Source organism: Triturus cristatus, chromosome 5_2, assembly GCF_964204655.1.
Source record: "Triturus cristatus chromosome 5_2, aTriCri1.1, whole genome shotgun sequence".
Taxonomy (NCBI): Eukaryota; Metazoa; Chordata; class Amphibia; order Caudata; family Salamandridae; genus Triturus; species Triturus cristatus.
This window is the reverse complement of record NC_140588.1, coordinates 1,085,207,706-1,085,226,933: the sequence shown is the minus strand read 5'-3', so window position 1 is coordinate 1,085,226,933 and position 19,228 is coordinate 1,085,207,706. Positions and strand designations below refer to the sequence as shown.

Sequence of the window (19,228 nt, the reverse complement as noted above, 5' to 3'; positions counted from 1 at the left end):
CTTGGGTGCAAATAAAATCAATCTGGCCACTTTGCAATCCCTCAGTCTAACTTTATTTCGCCCCCCCAGGGAACAACAACACTGTTCAAAGGAAGACAAACAAACGAAAGAAGCACATCACTGGCAAACTCAGATGCTGGTGTACTTGGATGCAAATAAAATCAATCTGGCCACTTTGCAATCCCTCAGTCTAACTTTATTTCGCCCCCCCTGGAAACAACAACAGTGTTCAAAAGAAGACAAAAAAACGAAAGAAGCACATCACTGGCAAACTCTGATGCTGGTGTACTTGGATCCAAATAAAAATAATCTGGCCACTTGGCAACCCCTCTGTCTTACTTTATTTCGCCCACCCAGGGAACAAGAATACTGTTCAAAGTAAGGCTGAGAAAACGAAAGTCGCACTGCACTGGCAAACTCTGATGCTGGTGTGCTTGGATGCAAATGAAATCAATCTGGCCACTTTGCAATCCCTCTGTCTAACTTTACTTTGCCCCCTGGGAACAACAATACAGTTCAAAGGAAGACAAAAAAACGAAAAAAGCACATCACTGGCAAACTCTGATGCTGGTGTACTTGGAAGCAAATAAAATCAATCTGGCCACTTTGCAACCCCTGTCTCACTTTCTTCGCCCCCCCTTGGTACAACAATGCAGTTCAAAGTTACAGGAGAAAACGAAAGTAAAACTGCACTGGCAAACTCGGATGCTGGTGTTTTTATAAGCCAATAAAATCAATCTGGCCACTTTGGAACCCCTAGGACTGTCTGTATTACGCCCCCCCACCCCCATCCCACGCTAGCAGCACCCCCCAGGTGAAACAGACAAAAAAACGAAAACGAGCGTTTTTTTTTTTCGAAATTCGCATCAAATTGCCTGCGCTTTGACGATCAAAGAGCAGAAACAAAGCAGAGATCTCAAAAACCCACTTACACCCCCCCCAACATTGTGCCCCCACCCTACCTAGCGCACACATCCACTGATACCCCCTCCCCAGCCCCAAAACTGACCTTTACTCTCCGACGCGCAGGAAGCAAATGGCTTCCAGCGCCTCGGAGAGCAAAGGGGAAGCCTCTGGTGACGTCAGCGCGGCTCCCGCGCTGACGTCATTGATGACGCGGGCGGGGGGGGCGGGGGGAGGCAGGGGAAGGTCTTCCCCTGCCTCCCAAGCAAAAAAAAAAAAGATCGCGGAATCACGGGGGGAGCGCCAGCGCTTCCCCCAAGGGTGGGTCCCATGACGAGCTGGACTCGTCATGGGCACAGCGCGACTGTGCTCCATGACGAGTCCAGCTCGTCATGGGCACTGAAGGGGTTAATCGAGTCCTCCATAGCAACAGCCTTACTTGGTTGAGTAGGAATAATCTGGAAACTCCGACCAAATTCCGAGCTCTGTGTTTGTCAGTCAACCCAATCTGTGGTTGACAGGCATTCAAAACGATTGGCTATTGGAAAGTGCAAGGGATTATCTAGACCATTTGTAAACTGTTGGTAATGATAGGGTTGGCTGTAATGTAGACCAACAAGAGGGCCGCCTTGACGCGGTCTACCTCTTCTACTCCTTACCTGGTTCCATCCCGCATTCCACCCCTCCTCCCACCCATGGGGTTGTATCTCCCAGGGGGGATTGGAACTTTGTCTAAATTTACTGTCATGGGGTCCTTTTAACCAACTCCATCGATTGTCAGCTTGATTTTGTGGGAGATAAAAATAAGACAGAGGTCTAGCAACCACCGTGCTCGTCTGGAATCTAGGGGATCCACTACTACAAATGAACTCTACAACCTCAGTATTCTCGAAAGTGACCACTACACAGTCCCCTTGTAGGTTTTTTCTGTTGCCTCCCACCCACGGAGCTCTCTCAATCATTAAAATGTTGCACGGTATGTTTGGCGGGAGAGGATAATTTTTAGATAGCCAGTAACATACTTTATTTTTAAGGGCCTGATACGATTCAACTTCTGGCGAAGAGATTTCAGTGACACCAGTGAGAATAATCACGTAAGGGCAGGCATCAGGGGGAAGATGGATGTTTCTACAGGCCATGCCCTTGGCTCTGTCGGGTGCATCAAAATTTAGAGGCTGTGATAAGCGATCACTTAATGTAGCCTGAGCGGTTGAATTGCTCTTGGTTGTTGTCAGAGATTGATCTGTTTTCTGAGTTTGGTCAGTTCTGGGGGCCTTTATAGTGATGCCATCCTGGTTTATAGCGTTACTGGAATTCTTGGGGGTCATTTTTGTAGTCTCCAGCGATTTGTTAACAGCCACCGAAGGCTTATTGACCTTTTTAGCTGGAATAGTAACCTGGGCAATTCTGTTATTCAAGGTGAAACTAGGGGCACTTATGTCCTTATGTATGTTTTTTAGGACAGTTTCCAGACAGCGTAATCTAGCCTCTAAGGCAGGGGTCTTCAAAGTGTGGGGCGCGACCCCCAGGGGGGCCGTGAAGTGATGGAAAGGGGGTCGTGCATTCCCGGTCACACTTCTGCCCAGGCACAACAAGGGATTCAGCCCCCCTCCTCCCCCGTAGTGTGTCTCAGCTCGAGCTGCTGTGGACTCCGCTGGGATGTCTGCAGTCTTATCTCCTGAGTTTTTCACAGGTCATTAAGGGCCATTTGCAGATTTACATACCTTTTGTAAAGTGGTTACTGAGGCTTAGTTTTTTTTCTAGCTCCAGTACCCCCTGGGCCCCAACTCTGCCTTTTCCTTACATTTTTATTTTACAGTTACTGCAGTAGTGCGAGAATGCATTTCATGAAAATAAATATAAAGTAGGGTTGCAAGAAGAAAAATACCAGCCATTTGATGTTTAAAGAGCCTGCAAAGGCCTCCTCTTGACACTAAATGGGATTGTAAATAAAATCATATGCATTCATTCGTAATGTGACTTTTCTGTCTTTGTTCCCTTTAATTATCAGTCATGGGTCATTGAGGCAGCCCTAGAACACAAAAGTGCTTTCTATTTATATTTGCTGTTCTAAGTACGCACAGATGAGTGCTGAAATATACAGCTTTAGGTGACTGCTTATTTTTGTACCGTTTGGGACATCAAAATAACGAGCAGGCAACCCTAACCATAGGACTGGAAGAGTGTTGCAGGATCAGTATATTTTTTATTTCCTCCACCCTTGATCCCTGATTAATGCCAGAATAGCAATAGTTTAACTTATATCTTAAACCCTACGCTGCCGTCAATAACATGCTGAGTTACTTCAAGTGTTTGGGAATGCACCCTGCATTCAGAGAACTCACTTCTCATTCTCACACTTCACTTTCACGCTGCACTCACAGCGATCACAATGCACTCACACTGATCACCATGCACTCACATCATTCACCCTCTCACACTGCACTCACAGTGCTCACTCTGCAATCACAATGCACTTGCGTTGTTCACCCTGCACTTGCGTTGTTCACCCCGTACCTCAGCCTGCAGTCACACCACTCATCTGCACTCATGTTGTGGTAAATAAAATATCACGCTCTCAGACTTTTAAATATTAACAATAGGATCATGCATAAAGCAAGAGGCTGAGTCTGTGGTATCAGATACATAAAGGGCTTTATTCCAATAACTCGAGTCAAAGGGAGAATATCTCCATCACCAAAAAGGATCTGGACGGGGCTGAAAAGTATTCTCAATATTCTCAAAACATTATTCACAGAGTACAGTATATATACATTTCTCAATTGTACGTAAGCAAGAGAGCAAGAGAGAATGAGATAAGAGCATGTGGGCGTGTAAGTAGGCGTGAAGGTGGGCGTCCATGTGGGCGTCCACTTGATGATAAGGGGTAAATTGTCATGTGTGGGTGGATACCTGGAGATGATTTCGCAATGTCAGCAGAAATACTTGGCAGAGATGCGCGCTCAGCAGCATGACGTGTAATTGACGTGCAACTAGAGGGTGAAGGGGACTTGACATTTAGCTCTACATGTGGAGACAAAAGTCTGGGGTTATGTCAACCTAATCCCAAATCATATCTAATATCCTATGTTTAAAGAACTGTGTTATCCACAAGGGAAGGGCTCTCGGACAGAATCTATTCTATACTGACTGTGTGTGTGTGTACAAGCGTCTAAGTGTCTACACTGAATGCGAGGGGATGGGAATATTCCATGGTGACAGGGCTATGAATTACTTGCATGAGGGCAGAGAAACCGGGCCTTTTGCTTGGTAACTGGAGGAATGTTTACTTAAGCTACTAGGCAGGAATGCATCGGCTGAGGGGGAAGCAGATAATTCGAAGGTGAAATACAGCTCTTGGCAGAGAATAGGCTGATGTCAGGCTTCGTGGGCCGCACAGAGAATGAGACAAAGTTCATGGTCACAGATGCAAGCTCAAGCTGAAGCTGTCAGAGGCAGAGAGCAGGGAAAGGCTTGAGGACAGAATCGGGCCTACTTGCCTGAACTGTAAAAATGGAGTAACTTAGCCATATAAAGTCGGTGGCCTTTCATACTTAGGAATCGAATATCCAGCCCATTCATGGCGGATCTGACAGAGGACATGTTAACGGTGGACGCACATGTGTTTGCGTCTTCGAAACTGGAACTGGAGGGAACATACATGTACTTGTAACATGCATATAGAACCGTTGGGGTCCAAGATAGGGGACATAACTGACCAGGAAAATCCACATTTCCACATTCCCTCCTTGTCCCCTACTTGCCCTTCAAGAGATATCAATCTTCATCAATCCATTGATCTGTTCATATAGCATCATTTGTTCTTCTTTCTTCTTCCGTGATCTTGAATGAAATCTTGGTGGTGGAATACACGATGTGGCACACAGACCACAGATCGCTGGTCCACATTGTAGACATAGACAGCAACTGAATAGTATGAGAAGGCCAATACCTAGGAAGGATAGGACCCTCCATCCAAAGGTAGATAATACACTCCAAAACCAACCGGACCAAGTCCAGGTGCCTGGATTCTGGTGTATCTGGCTTACAATCTTATGAAGGCGAGTTATGGCTTTATATACAGATGGCGAATTTTCTGGTATGAAAAATGCAATGGCTTGATCCGATGACCCTACAAGCTCCGCCCCTATCGGCCAGGATAACGTCAAGGACAAGACTATTTTGAAGCACAACAATCCGCATAGCAGACTGCTCTTCTGTTAAATTGCCTAAGGCGGAAATAGTTTCGTTCACTACTGCTTCAAGGGTTCTGGTTAATCTACGTATCAGCTTACTATTGGTAACTGTACCTATATAGGGAAAGAAACCTTTATTGAAATCTGTGTATTTTTCCCATGCTGTTTCAGTGTAATTGACAATTGGGAGATCTCTCTGCTGTCTATTGTGTACTAAATGAGTATTTCTATGAGAATCAGGAGGAGCTAGGAAAACAGGTGATAGGAGGAATGCTATGTAACAGGTACCATCCCAATCTAGAGGTAAGCGTATATATGCGGTCTGGCCACATATAAAGTAGGAATGACGAGAAGCTCTAAATGTAGACTTGCCTTGATCACTGAATTTTATTACAGTGGTGCATTTACTATGGCCCATGTGTATGGAGCCATTCTTTCTTATACATAATTCCTCTTTTACTGGGAATACGGACATGGCGGGCAAGATTGGTGTAGCTTCAGATTCAACGTTCAGGATCATGAGGTTAAGTGTAAAATTACCTAATCCATATACTTCATTTCTTAGATCAGTTCCTGTTCTTTTGGGAAGTCCCTCCTTGTTAGGGTAGCAGACTTTAAGCAAAAACTAAATTCAGGTTTCCCCATACCCAGTTGTCTTGATAAACTGCGGAATTCGAATCTAGGGAATTAATCAAACTAAACCATGCTCCACAGGAGCCATTGTGTGTGAACGGATAGAGAAAAAGGGGCAAAACTCCCTTATAGTTCTGATAGGGGGGAGTCGGCCACAGACCCAGCAGTCTGTAGCATTGCTAGTCTGATGTGAATGGTGCAGCATCTGAATAAAGGTATTGTTGCGTAAGGCAAGTCGATATGATAGCTCATAGGATGGCAGATCACTAAATGTGTGCTTTATGGTATCATTAGTGGAGGAGTGTAAAAGTGAGGCAATAGGAGGAAAAATAGCATGTAGTATTAAGCTGATACATATTATCGTGATGCTCTTAAGATATTGAAAAATTACAGTCACTATACATCTATTTGCTTCTTATCTAACTCTCTTATTTTTGCTTTATGTTATTGTCCAAGATCTTATGCGAGCCAGAATACATGTTCAACCGCTTCACCACCTAGTGGACTTAATTGATCAAACGGGTTCTGACTTTTTGAATCAAGGTTTAGCTTTGTGGAAACTTCTGGGCATTCTCCTCTAGAAAATGTTGTTCAAAATCCAAGTTCAAAGTTTTTTTTTTCCTTTGTAAAAGAGTGGTGAAGGTGCACTTTGACTTTAACGGCCGTCCCCGTGGTCGTCCCCGTGGTCCAGAGCACTTCATCCAGGAGCGATGGAGTATTCTTTGACCTGGGTGTTGTCAGGCAAGGCGGCAGCAACCTGCGAACAACAAGAGAGTAGTGCAGACATCAAGGAAGCCAGGTAATCTGTCAGCATGTTACTGTCAACATAAGTAATCTTTTAGGCATTGTAGTGCCCACATATTTTGGTGGTCTACCAAAGACCACTTCATAGGGAGATAAGCCTGTTCTAGAATGAGCTACAATTCGCATGTAAAAGAGGGCAACCGGCAGGGTTACCATCCAGTCTATACCTTTGTCTGCGCAAATTTTTAATGTCTGATTATGTCTTTCTACAAGGCCTGCTGCTTCAGGATGTCGCACACAATGGAATTTCCAGGTATACCCTAACAGAAGGGACACCTGCTTCATTAGTACCAGGACATATTTGTAACCTCTACATCTGTTTATTTGGATATAATCCATTTGGAGCACTTCAAAAGGGTGGTCAGGTGGATGGAATCCACCTTGTTCCATCGGAATGCCTTTACCTGCATTGAATTGGCAACAGATCATACATGTTCTGACCTTTTGTTTCGCTGCTGCACGCAGGTGCTTGTTGAACCATATATTCTGTAAGCTATCTATCATTGCTTTCTCTCCTAAGTGTGCAGGACTATGTGCGGTATTTATAATCACTTGTACCATGGTATCAGGAAGAAACCATGTGGATTTGCCCTTTGTCATCCAACCTTGATCAGTCAGTACCCCTCCTTGTTCCGATCATTTCTTTAATTCGTCTACAGTAGCATGTGTCTGAATGTCTTGTACATCCCTGGAAGGATCCCTAACTGTCATGGCTTTGGACAGTGATAGTATCTGTGATTTTGTCATGTCTAGTGGGGTCTGAGCTGTCTGTTTAGCAGTTCGGTCTGCCAGATCATTGCCTTGGGAAATGGTATCTGTGGCTCTAGTATGTGCTTTACATTTTAGGATAGCTATGGCTGTTGGTAAATGTATTGCTTCCAGTAGGGCTTGAATAAGGGGGCCATGCTGTATCTTGGCCCCATGAGAGGTCAAGAAACCTCTTTCTCTCCACAAAATCGGTGTAAATGTTTACTCTCAGGTGCTTAGCTCTTATGCACGCTTGTGTCAGGGCGATGAGCTCTGCTGCTTGTGCTGACAATATGTCTATTCTTTTAGTCTCTATTATTACAGTATCAGCAGTCACTGCATATGCTGCCACTAATTCTCCCGCCCCTGTCCTCATGCATGAGCCGTCAACATATAGTGTTAGGTCGGGGTCTGGGAGTGCAACATCTGTCAAGTCTTGTCTTGGTTTAGTCACGGTATGTATTACTTCAACACAGTTGTGTGGTGAAACGCTTTCTGTACTGGAGGGCAAAAGGGTAGCGGGATTCAGTATGTTGCATCGTCTGATCTCTATGTGTGGTTGAAATAACGTCAGCTCATAATCTGTCAGTCTAGCTACAGTCAGGTGTTGTGTTTGTGTCCGGTTCAAGAGAACCTCTACTGCGTGTGGTACTTGTACTGTCAGAGGGTGGCCCAGCACTATCGAGTCACTTTGTCTTATGGCTAAGGCCGTTGCTGCAACTGATTTTAGGCACGCAGGCAAAGCCTGTGCTACTGGGTCTAATGTACTAGAAAGATAAGCACAGGGCTCGTGTTTTCCTGCATGATCTTGTGTTAGGACAGATAGTGCTGTTCCATCCCGCTCTGTCACAAAAAGCATAAACGATTTGTTGTAATCAGGGTTTGCTAAAACTGGTGCTTGACATAAAGCTCTCTTTAATTCTTCAAATGCCACAGTGTGTTCTTGTGTCCAAGGGAGCACTTTAGTAGAAGCTGTATTAGGGGCTTGGACTAATTCCCCTGAAAGATCACAATAAAACATGAGAAAAAGGGGAAAACACCATACCTATTTCCTTGGCTTAATTTCTAAGGGGGCTAATTTCTAAGGGGCTTAATTTCTTAAGGGGCTAGCGGGAAGCGAACCTCCTCAGGGGCCACCCTGTGTCTTGACAATACTATTAATCCCTGTGTGTAGCTACTGGGCGTAAGCAAAATTATAGGAGATACACAGCGTATGTGAAACGGCGAGAAATCCTTCAAATTAATGTACAAACCTCATTGTGTTAGCTCATAAGCTAGCCAAATGACATCTCATATGCAAATGTCCCTATTACATGAACCTACACCAACCTGAAGTCAATATTAATGCTAGGAGGCCCTAATAGGAATGCTAAATTACCTAAATATTCGGAAAACCAAGTTTAAGAACAGTTGTTAATGTTGATAATTAATAATTTATCTGCTAAAGAAATCAGTCAATGTGCAATAATTTCCACCTATACAATAAATAGCCTAATTCAAAAACAAGTCAACTTTTGGGGCCACCACTCACAAGAATGAGCTTACTAAAGCAAAACTTTAAAAAGGAAATCCTGTCAGATATTTTCTCATTACCCTAAATACCGGGCCTCATATGTCCCTCTGTGGTGGCAGTCCTTATTTAAAACAGGCCTTTCAAGAGTTAAAATGCGAATGCACAGATCATAATTGTTCCTTAATGTCCAATCTGGAAACATATGACCGAGGCTGCCTGTCTATAAGAGAAAGGCAGTTATGTGAAAAATATTTTAGTCTTGCATAGCCTTTTTCTTTTGTTTCATTCATCTCCAACACCAATTAGACATACACTGATAACGTGTTGTCTGCTATTTTGACAGCATGATAATGGTAATATCATGTCTGTGAAATTTAGTAATTGTGCCAAGCCATCAGTATACCGGGCACAGAAAGCATGGATAATTACACTAACATATATAAATGAGCAGCGATGCGCAATTACAGTACCTACAGCTCAGATGCGAACATTCTGGCCTGCTTAATTTGTCAGGCTTATAATCAATAACTTATTTACCTGCCCTATACAACCCCATCTGGCAGTGGGTCATCCCAATGATGACCGCGTCAAGTCTGACACACAGGATCAGCAACAATAATCAAAAAATGACGAACACACGAACCTGTCTCTTTTTTTTTTTTTTTTTTTTTTTTATAAAAATGTGCTATGCTTCTTTGTACACAATGTACCCTCATGTCCTAGTCGAAGATGCATCTCACATCTTTCCTCACAGACCCGTAACCACTGGATCATTTATCCAATGCAACTGGTGGCAGCTTGTGGCCACAATTCAAAAATGTCTGAATTTGAAAATCGTTTTTATATAGGCACATAGCCCTTAAAATTCCAAGCAAGAGCAACATTTTACTTTCTGACCAGGAGCAATATAACAATTGCTAAAAAATAAAACAAATCTTCTCCATAGACATTTCCTCGGGGCACTTGTTTTGCACAGAATAGAACAAGGGAATCTTTCTCGACTTACATTTCTCAGCTGCCCTGTCTTATCAGAGAAGTTAAAAATAGCCCCTCAGCGCGGCCTGAGCCTGGGCTGCCAGCCATCTTTTGTTTGTTTTTCCTACTCCTGGCCCCAAGGCTCTCCAGCTGCAGGCATTACACAGATGCGATGTCAGAGAAGCCTTCTAAGCAGTGCCCTGTTCTGCTCCTCTCATCGGCCCCCACCTACACTGGCTACAAGGTCAGAATCTGTCTCCGATTTCTGTATCACATTCTGCTCTACACGGCCCCCACCTTCTCCTCACTCTGAAGCTGTCAAAGACAAAAAGACTACTCAATTCCATAAAAACTGCAATAATTCGCTCAATTGAAAAATTATTTTTACATACAATTTGCACTCAGGGGGTCATAATCTTACCGACTTGACCCAGCACATTTGCTCACTGGACCATCAAGAACACAAACCTGTATTCATGAAAAATTTGCAAATTCGAAATACCCACAATTCTTTTTCCAAGCTAAACTTGTCACTAATTATTTTTCGTTAACACTTTGTACATTAGGGGTGTCATCAAATCACAGGAGTTGCTCCTTCTCTAGCTGCACCCCTCTCAATTTCCTATTGACAATGTAGTCAAATGTTGGACCATGTAAACACCAGCTATGCGCTGTTCATTTGGTGGGGGGCTCAAGAACCTTTGGGCTACTATGTAATTAATATATGTATTATAACTGGTCTTTTTACTGGGGCCACTCTTGCTAGGTCCTCTGAAAGGACGGGATAAATACCAGCAACGTCAGTATTTCTTTTTCTGTCAGCCTGCGCTCATTTTACCAGCTCAAATTCCTCCTGTAACATCTCATCCTTGGCTTTTCCAGACTCCAGTCCACTCCTCTCTGCTTCGTGAAACACTTACTCTGACCTTCTATGTGACGCCTTGCGCCAAAAACTCAATGGCATCCTTCCAAGCTGGTCTACATTTTCTCTTTCATAAGAGTGTTTCGTTGTCCATCTACTTGTTCTGCTTTTACTCAGATACCTTCCTCAACTAACACGTTTTCTCGGGCTTTGTCTGAATCCTCCATACTTTTCTCTTCTTTTCTGAGCGCTTACTCTGTGCGTCTATGCTATTCTTTACGCCATAATTCAACAGCGTCTTTCTGTGACTGTCTAGCTTTCCTCTTCCACAACTCTTCTTCGACTTTCATGATACATTCGGCATCCCAGGTCCCAGCTACGGGCCATCTCTGACTTTCTGGTAACTCTTTGGTGTAGTCCACCCATAGATCAAGGAATAATATGGCGTCTAAGCCATGCTTGTGAAAAATAAAATGTCCTGTAGTGTCCCTAGGAGGAATAGGAACTGCTTCTTCAAGCACCCCTTTTCTGGTAGTAATCTGTCTTAACTTCGAGAAGAGCGGCATATTGACAACTGATCTGATACTTACTCTTGAACTCACTTAATACGAAAAAAACACAATAATGAACAGTGAACAATGAACAATCATTCATACCACAATATTTGAACACTTTAAACATTAAACATTAAACATTTTAACAACGACCGACAATGATGACAGTCTGCCTAACCAATCACCACGCTGAATTCTTGACAATAACTGAATACTTCGGAATACTTGATATACTGCTAAACAGTACATATACACTGCTAAACAGTGCAGACCGGATTTGTGTACCCAAATCCGTCTTGACCGGCACAACCTATGTGCGCGTCAACACGCCTCCCCGGCGATGGTACTCACCGAGTAGCTCCTTGAAACGGAAGGCCTCAGAGAATGGACTGGACTCGACGACTGCGGACATCGGACCCTCTGGACATCGGGACTTTGAAAACCTGGTGGGCCTCTGTATACCTCAGACGCAGCTCTCTCGCAGGTGGGCTCTGGGTAGACAATCTGCGTTCCTCACCGCCTCGTATGGATGCCTTGTCGCAGTCTGTCCCCTTCGGTGGCCTGAGGGAGTTGGCGGGAAAAACCCGCGACGTGCACGCTTGAAGTCCATCACGGCTATGGAAGGGGGCAAAACAGGACCTTCATCTCCGGCGTGTGGGGAAAGAGATTAAACTGTTCGGGCGCCATTCTGTGGTAAATAAAATATCACGCTCTCAGACTTTTAAATATTAACAATAGGATCATGCATAAAGCAAGAGGCTGAGTCTGTGGTATCAGATACATAAAGGGCTTTATTCCAATAACTCGAGTCAAAGGGAGAATATCTCCATCACCAAAAAGGATCTGGACGGGGCTGAAAAGTATTCTCAATATTCTCAAAACATTATTCACAGAGTACAGTATATATACATTTCTCAATTGTACGTAAGCAAGAGAGCAAGAGAGAATGAGATAAGAGCATGTGGGCGTGTAAGTAGGCGTGAAGGTGGGCGTCCATGTGGGCGTCCACTTGATGATAAGGGGTAAATTGTCATGTGTGGGTGGATACCTGGAGATGATTTCGCAATGTCAGCAGAAATACTTGGCAGAGATGCGCGCTCAGCAGCATGACGTGTAATTGACGTGCAACTAGAGGGTGAAGGGGACTTGACATTTAGCTCTACATGTGGAGACAAAAGTCTGGGGTTATGTCAACCTAATCCCAAATCATATCTAATATCCTATGTTTAAAGAACTGTGTTATCCACAAGGGAAGGGCTCTCGGACAGAATCTATTCTATACTGACTGTGTGTGTGTGTACAAGCGTCTAAGTGTCTACACTGAATGCGAGGGGATGGGAATATTCCATGGTGACAGGGCTATGAATTACTTGCATGAGGGCAGAGAAACCGGGCCTTTTGCTTGGTAACTGGAGGAATGTTTACTTAAGCTACTAGGCAGGAATGCATCGGCTGAGGGGGAAGCAGATAATTCGAAGGTGAAATACAGCTCTTGGCAGAGAATAGGCTGATGTCAGGCTTCGTGGGCCGCACAGAGAATGAGACAAAGTTCATGGTCACAGATGCAAGCTCAAGCTGAAGCTGTCAGAGGCAGAGAGCAGGGAAAGGCTTGAGGACAGAATCGGGCCTACTTGCCTGAACTGTAAAAATGGAGTAACTTAGCCATATAAAGTCGGTGGCCTTTCATACTTAGGAATCGAATATCCAGCCCATTCATGGCGGATCTGACAGAGGACATGTTAACGGTGGACGCACATGTGTTTGCGTCTTCGAAACTGGAACTGGAGGGAACATACATGTACTTGTAACATGCATATAGAACCGTTGGGGTCCAAGATAGGGGACATAACTGACCAGGAAAATCCACATTTCCACAATGTGACACCTCATTCACCTGTCCCCTCACTGCTCAATTTGCAACTTGCTCAAACAAGCCCATCATTAACCATGCATTCATTCATCCCACTCTGCACTTACATCCGCACCCAAATTCATGGTCACCATTGCCTTGGGGCTGTTTTTCAATGGTTCCAACTGAACAGCCTCAAGTGCAATTCCGATAAGTCGGAGGTACTCTTTTTTGGGTACGACACAGAGCCAGACTGGCAGGCCTGGTGGCCAATTAGTATGTTTCCCCCGTCTTGTTCCTCCCAAGTAGCCAAGAATTTGGGAGTCAAGATGGATAAGGGGTTAACATTGAAATCCCAGATCCTGGGGGTGTCGGGCACCTGCTTCGGCATCCTTAGGATGCTGCGGAGGTTCCTTCCCCTGCTGTCTGAGGAGCATAGGAAGCTGACAGTGCAGGCTTTGATCGGGTCCAGGTTGGATTATTCTAACATTCTTTACCTGGGCCTGCCGGAGTATTTGCTGCAGCGGCTCCAAGTGGTGCAGAACGCTGCCGCGAGAGCTATCTTCGGATTAAATAGACGGGCCAGTGTATCGGGCCTGCTGAAAATTTTGCATTGGCTCCCGATCCGGAAACGGATCGTGTTCAAGGCTCTGACTCTGGCCTACAAAGCTCTCCACGCGGTGGGAGCAAAGTATCTGCAAAAGAGACTGGTCTTTTATCAGCCGACCAGGTCTTTGAGGTCGGAATCTCTGTTTCTGGCGGTTGTTCCGCGTGTAAAGAGAGCTCGCCTGGGAGGCCGCTCTTTTGGACTCCTGGCGCCACAGTTGTGGAACTCTCTACCACTCATTCTGCGGGGAGCTACCAGCCTACTGGCTTTCAGGAAAGGCCTTAAAACCTGGCTGTTTACCCAGTAGCTTGTTTTTTCCTGGATGTATTTGTCTGGCATTTGGTCCTTTTGTCCTTTTAACGTTGTTATGTTATTGTGTTGCAGCCCTCCTTTTCCAAAAGCGCCGGGACACTCTTTTTGAGTAGCCGCGCGCTATACAAAAGAATAAATAACATAACATAACATAACATAACACCACACTCACCCTCCAGACACTCCTCTTTTCCTACTCTCACACTGTTGCATCACTCACGGTGCACTCACATGGGCACACTTCTCATCCACAGAGTGCAGAGGGTTAATGTGCCTGCTACAAAGAACATGTACTATGCAGATCTCAGAACTGTGAGTAAACTGAGTGGCAATCTAAAAAAAAAAAAATGTTTGTCAGAAAGGTGCTACAGAGAGATGAGGTGCTTTGTTGGTGAATGGTAGTGAGGGAATTTATAGAGAAGGAGGAAACGGGGATAGGGCACCAAAAAAGACTGTTGCGCCATGTGTGGCCAGTGCTATGGCCAGCCCTGCCTGGGAGTGTAGGCCCCCTCGCGAAGTTTGGGTCTAGTCGCTCCCATGCTTCTGCCTACTACTATTATTATTTACATTATAGAGTCTTGGTGGAGCGAAGCAAAGGATGGTGGACATTCCATAACTGTGTGGCCTGCACCAAAACAGCAAGACAGACAATTCGTGCCTTCCTGAATTAGGGAACAATAAGCAGAGTGGCACAGGCCAAGAGGAGCATACGGGTCCAACCCGTGTGCTCAGTGAGGAGAGATGAGAGGATGAGAAAGGACAGCAAGGGAGTGAGGGAATTTGATTGAAGAGGTCAGGGAGGAGGAGAAATGTGAAGTGCCGAAGGGAAGTGCGGACACGCAAGAAGTGAGTGTGAGGGTAAGTTGAGGGCACAGAGGAGGGCTACTGTCAAACTGTGAGAGAAGATAGCTGAGAGATGATCTGTGACCTAAAAAGTAATTTGAAGCAACATTGGTGAGGGACAGCAGCGATAGGGGAAGAGAGGGTGTACTGCGGTGGGTGCTGAGCAGTGATTAATTTGTAATTAAACATGTGCCAGGAACCTCACCAGTAGGCCACTGCAACTTTAACCACCCACCCATTGCCTTGCATGTGCGGCCAATGTCAATACCTATGCAACTACCAACCATAACTCTGTACAAGTGTGACTATTTCAAGCCCTCAAAGCTATAAGAATGGCATGGATGTCAGGAGTTTATCGTTTTTAATGTATATTGAATTAATAAACAGCTGTTCTGCTCATCTCTAAATTACACAGACAGAGCCATCAAGTGGCATGTGGCAGACTGTCATATTGTCAGTGTGCACAATTAGGTGCCAGTGCGGAGCAACGGAAACCACCTGCTCAAATTAAGCGCTGGTGCTGAGGTAACAGGGGAGAGGGACATTGGTTCAAGAAGGTGTGAAAAAACAAAGGGTAGATGTGAAAGATGAATGGGGAACTGGAGAGGTGTAAGATACAAATAGACAACAATTTGAACGGAGAGACTTGAGATGAATGAGAAGTGCAGATGGGCACGGTAGGTGACAGGGCCAGAGAGGCCATGAGATAAATGCGAGAAACTGTTAGAGATGAGGGCAGTGAAAAGGCAGAATGGCAAGAGGTGATTAAGGGTGAAGTGAGAAGTTGAATGGGGAGAGTTTAGAAGTTGTAAGAAGGGGTGAAAGAAAATGGCCTGCAAAGTGAGAGAGGGATCCAGGATTGGGAGAGGAGAGGAGAGAGGGATGGAAGGGAGGGGTGAGAGGAAAGTGGCATGGGTAAATTGCTCAACTCTGCACAAGACTGCCAGGGTTTTAAGGGACCCCTGCTGCTCCCGGACAGGGCCAGGTGAGCTTCTAATGTGGCACACGTATTCCTGCGGAGTGGAAGGCCCATCACAAAGGTTGACTAGACATCTTTCTGATGTTAATTGCTGTATTTTGGTTATAAACTGGTACTGAAGGGGTGAAATCTTTCCTCAGTGTTACTATGTGCAAAAAAAATCAAAATAATGAAGCAATTCTATCACAAAATAACGCTGCATCACATAACATTATTTACATTTTCTTCCCACATAATTTAGTCAAGCCTGTCGTGTAATTTGGTCCTCACCTGCCTCGTAATTCCAGAAGCCGTGCCTACAGGTTTAGAAATGTTTATCAGGAGGGGGTCCTTACGACTGAAAATGTTGACAGGGGGGTCTCGGCACCCAAAAGTTTGAAGACCTCTGCTCTAAGGGTTCCAGCAGTACTTTTAACATATTAAAAATAGTGGTATTACTCATGCTTGAACCATAGCCCTCCTGTAATGGAGATTTTACTGAGTTACCAGCTTCCCCGGTCAACTCCAGGATTTCCTCCAGGCTTTGATCGATAATAGTATCGTCAGGAAGGCTCAAGGGTAAGCCACTCTTAATAACATGTGGTCCCTCTGTGGAACTGGGTAAAGCTACTGGCAATTTATCCATGTTAGGGGGGTTAGGGGGAATTCGAACCTTCTTTCCTTTATGAATAGATGGTTTATTGGTTTTTCGAATTTGCTTAGGGATAGCCCCTTCTGTCCGACCCCTTTCTTTTGTAACGGATATATTGTTAGAGGTATTTGACTCACTTTGTTGCACTCCACATTCTGATAGGAAATGAAGGTTAGGAGAAGCCTCCAGATCCTGTAAAGTGTTTAAAGCGTCAAGATCCCCAGTCTCTCCAGTGCTATGTACTAGGGCCTGTATATCTGTCCGAGAATCAGTGTTGGGTGTCTGTGCCTGTGCTATAAGGCCCAAGGAGGATCGTTTGGCCATGGCCAGGTCTTGGGACACTCTCCTATCCATTAATGTTATACCCTCGTCAATTAGCGCATGAGTGCGGGTGATAAAATCATCCAAGGTTCCGGTAAGTTTTTTAGCTCCTACAGCGGCCATACTTCTGGTTTCACGACAGTTCATGGCCTATAATCCTACCAGTAAAAGCACGGGGGAGCTAAGTACAACCAACTAGGGTTTATGGCCCAGTCCAGCCTCCTCTGGCCTCTGAGGGCCACAGAGGGCCCGCCCTTTGCCCGGGCTTCGCTCGGCGTCCCGCTCGCGTCCCGCTATGCGGAGAAGCCCTGTTCTTAAAGGTGACGTTGCGGCCGGGGGCGTGTCTTGCTGGGGGCGCGGCCGTGCACACCTGTGCAGCGCAGGGACTCCTGGTCTAGAGAGTCCCTGCAGCACGCGCCCTCTGGTACCTCCCGCAGTTATTCCGTCCTCGTTCCGGGCACTCTCCGGCACCCCTGCAGCCTCGACCCCACGCCAAATGCCGCGCAGCGGCACCCGCGAAGCGGGTGCTGCAAGATGTTAACTGGTGATAAGGCGGTCAATCCCTCCAGGGACACGGGGAGGCCACAAGGCGGATCGGCGTTCTCCCAGCTCACCCAGTCGGCAAGTGGCGGCGTCCAGGTAAAGTTTTCTGTGATTAAGGGTCCCACAGCACTTAGGGAATGTTCACAATTTGAAGCTTGGTTGGCCGGGGGCGTGTCTTGCTGGGGGCGCGGCCGTGCACATCTGTGCAGCGCAGGGACTCCTGGTCTAGAGAGTCCCTGCAGCACGCGCCCTCTGGTACCTCCCGCAGTTATTCCGTCCTCGTTCCGGGCACTCTCCGGCACCCCTGCAGCCTCGACCCCACGCCAAATGCCGCGCAGCGGCACCCGCGAAGCGGGTGCTGCAAGATGTTAACTGGCGATAAGGCGGTCAATCCCTCCAGGGACACGGGGAGGCCACAAGGCGGATCGGCGTTCTCCCAGCTCACCCAGTCGGCAAGTGGCGGCGTCCAGGTAAAGTTTTCTGTGATTAAGGGTCCCACAGCACTTAGGGAATGTTCACAATTTGAAGCTTGGTCGGCCAGGGGCGTGTCTTGCTGGGGGCGCGGCCGTGCACACCTGTGCAGCGCAGGGACTCCTGGTCTAGAGAGTCCCTGCAGCACGCGCCCTCTGGTACCTCCCGCAGTTATTCCGTCCTCGTTCCGGGCACTCTCCGGCACCCCTGCAGCCTCGACCCCACGCCAAATGCCGCGCAGCGGCACCCGCGAAGCGGGTGCTGCAAGATGTTAACTGGTGATAAGGCGGTCAATCCCTCCAGGGACACGGGGAGGCCACAAGGCGGATCGGCGTTCTCCCAGCTCACCCAGTCGGCAAGTGGCGGCGTCCAGGTAAAGTTTTCTGTGATTAAGGGTCCCACAGCACTTAGGGAATGTTCACAATTTGAAGCTTGGTCGGCCGGGGGCGTGTCTTGCTGGGGGCGCGGCCGTGCACACCTGTGCAGCGCAGGGACTCCTGGTCTAGAGAGTCCCTGCAGCACGCGCCCTCTGGTACCTCCCGCAGTTATTCCGTCCTCGTTCCGGGCACTCTCCGGCACCCCTGCAGCCTCGACCCCACGCCAAATGCCGCGCAGCGGCACCCGCGAAGCGGGTGCTGCAAGATGTTAACTGGCGATAAGGCGGTCAATCCCTCCAGGGACACGGGGAGGCCACAAGGCGGATCGGCGTTCTCCCAGCTCACCCAGTCGGCAAGTGGCGGCGTCCAGGTAAAGTTTTCTGTGATTAAGGGTCCCACAGCACTTAGGGAATGTTCACAATTTGAAGCTTGGTCGGCCGGGGGCGTGTCTTGCTGGGGGCGCGGCCGTGCACACCTGTGCAGCGCAGGGACTCCTGGTCTAGAGAGTCCCTGCAGCACGCGCCCTCTGGTACCTCCCGCAGTTATTCCGTCCTCGTTCCGGGCACTCTCCGGCACCCCTGCAGCCTCGACCCCACGCCAAATGCCGCGCAGCAGCACCCGCGAAGCGGGTGCTGCAAGATGTTAACTGGCGATAAGGCGGTCAATCCCTCCAGGGACACGGGGAGGCCACAAGGCGGATCGGCGTTCTCCCAGCTCACCCAGTCGGCAAGTGGCGGCGTCCAGGTAAAGTTTTCTGTGATTAAGGGTCCCACAGCACTTAGGGAATGTTCACAATTTGAAGCTTGGTCGGCCGGGGGCGTGTCTTGCTGGGGGCGCGGCCGTGCACACCTGTGCAGCGCAGGGACTCCTGGTCTAGAGAGTCCCTGCAGCACGCGCCCTCTGGTACCTCCCGCAGTTATTCCGTCCTCGTTCCGGGCACTCTCCGGCACCCCTGCAGCCTCGACCCCACGCCAAATGCCGCGCAGCGGCACCCGCGAAGCGGGTGCTGCAAGATGTTAACTGGTGATAAGGCGGTCAATCCCTCCAGGGACACGGGGAGGCCACAAGGCGGATCGGCGTTCTCCCAGCTCACCCAGTCGGCAAGTGG

At 47.1% G+C, this 19,228-nt stretch overlaps 1 long non-coding RNA gene across 1 annotated transcript; it reads right to left on the bottom strand.

Annotated features, from left to right (window-relative positions):
• Nucleotides 1-3,541: 3,541 nt before the first annotated feature.
• LOC146829710 (uncharacterized) lies at nucleotides 3,542-12,064 on the bottom strand. Its single transcript, XR_014962286.1, has 2 exons — nucleotides 11,539-12,064; nucleotides 3,542-6,489 (listed from the first exon to the last, which is right to left on the bottom strand). It is a non-coding gene; the product is annotated as an uncharacterized LOC146829710 (long non-coding RNA).
• Between the last annotated feature and the right edge of the window lie 7,164 nt (nucleotides 12,065-19,228).